Raw genomic sequence first — 1,965 nt, forward strand, 5'->3', positions numbered from 1 at the left:
CCCAATCCCAAAGAAAGACAATGCCAAAGAATGTTCAAACTACCACACAGTTGCACTCATCTCACACGTTAGCAAAGTAATGCTCAATATTCTCCAAGCCAGGCTTCAACAGTATGTGAACCATGAACTTTCAGATGTTCAAGATGGATTTAGAAAATGCAGATACACCAGACATATAATTGCCAATATCCATTGGATCATTGAAAAAACAAAAGAGTTCCAGAAAAAGATCTACTTTTGCTTTATTGACTATGCCAACCCCTTTGTGTGGATCACCACAAGCTGTGGAAAATTGTTCAAGAGATGGGAATACCAGATCACCTGACCTACCTCCTGAGAAATCTGTATGCAGGTCAAGAAGCAACAGTTAGGGGCGCTCCCGAGGAGAGGTTTCTGAAACAAATCGTGAATTTCATTCAGAGAATTCATCTGGAAAACTGAGACTGGCAGCCTTTTTCTTCAGACAATAGGCAGGAGCCGAGCAGAGACCAGGGATTCTTGGAACATCTATCTTTACTTTGGAGGACACTAAATTCTGTTTGAAGACAAAGGCATTTCAGTATGGCAGCAGGACTGAAGGGACACGAAAGAGTTGTTACAGTGATTTGGTGACAGTTCTTCAAACAACAGTGTCTTAAGGAAAGATGGAGCAAGGAACTTGAACTTTTGAGTTGCATTAAGTGAGAAATCAGCATGGCTCAGGTAAAAAGCTCTAGAGTCCTCCTCCTTCAAGATCACTGGGAAGCGTGTTTGCAGTTTCACTCTTGAATGCTGCCTTAGTCAACATATTGACCAACCCAGTGAGCCAAACTCTGTATTAAACACCAGGGGGAGATCTAGAGGAAGGAAAGGAGACAGGCCACAGCCCCTGCCTTCAGGGAGCTTCCAGTCAAATGAAGGAGGCAAGTCTCCTGGCTTGTGAAGGCCTAGCAGGTGTGAGTTTGGTTCCCACTGCAGCCAGCAAGAAGATGATGCTGAGCCAGATTGCCAGCAAGCAGGCCGAGAATGGAGAGCGGGCAGGTAGCCCTGATGTGCTGAGGTGCTCGAGTCAGGGCCACCGAAAAGACAGTGATAAATCCCGGAGCCGCAAAGACGATGACAGCTTGGCTGAGGCCTCTCATTCAAAAAAGACTGTTAAAAAGGTGGTGGTAGTGGAACAAAATGGTTCTTTTCAAGTAAAGATTCCCAAGAATTTTGTTTGTGAACACTGCTTTGGAGCCTTTAGGAGCAGTTATCACCTCAAGAGGCACATCCTTATTCATACCGGTGAGAAGCCATTTGAGTGTGACATATGTGATATGCGTTTCATCCAGAAGTACCACCTGGAGCGTCACAAGTGTGTACACAGTGGGGAAAAGCCCTACCAGTGTGAACGGTGTCACCAGTGTTTTTCTCGGACAGATCGATTACTCAGACACAAACGGATGTGCCAAGGGTTCCAGTCCAAGACTTCCGACGGGCAGTTTTCTCTCTAGGCGCAGGGGCCCCGGGTGGTGGGAGTAATCAGAAGAATCCACCGAAGAGTGCACCCCCTCTGGTCTGATGGTCCCACCACCGCCCCGTCTGTACCTGTCTCCCTCCTGGAGGAGTGGACCCAGGAGACTGGAAGAGTGCATCAGGGGACGGCAGGCCCCAGAGCTTCAGCTCTGTAAATAATCTGAGACTGAGTATCTCGGGGAAGTTCCTTCAGCATTCCTGGGTAGGGAAGCTAGTCCCCAGACCCTCGGCTGAGGTCACAGGTGGGGACTCAAGGTGCAGGACCAAGACTGAAGCGTGGCTCCCACAACCCTGGACTCCCGCTGGCAGCTGAAATGGAGGAGACTGGGGAGAGGGGTTTGTTTGTTCTGTTCTTGTTTTTGTTTATCCAAAAGCAGTTTCAACAGGCACACTGTGGAAATAGGTAATATGGAGGTATAGAGTCCTGGTTAAAGCAGGGACTATGGCTGGTCCAGCCCTCCCCCAAAT

The 1,965-nt window shown here is 48.2% G+C and overlaps 1 pseudogene; it reads left to right on the plus strand.

Annotated features, from left to right (window-relative positions):
- The first annotated feature begins 408 nt into the window (after positions 1-408).
- On the plus strand, positions 409-1,608 carry LOC786562 (zinc finger protein 740 pseudogene; annotated as a pseudogene).
- The last annotated feature ends 357 nt before the right edge of the window (positions 1,609-1,965 follow it).

This window comes from Bos taurus, chromosome 29 (assembly GCF_002263795.3).
Source record: "Bos taurus isolate L1 Dominette 01449 registration number 42190680 breed Hereford chromosome 29, ARS-UCD2.0, whole genome shotgun sequence".
In the NCBI taxonomy this organism is placed as follows: Eukaryota; Metazoa; Chordata; class Mammalia; order Artiodactyla; family Bovidae; genus Bos; species Bos taurus.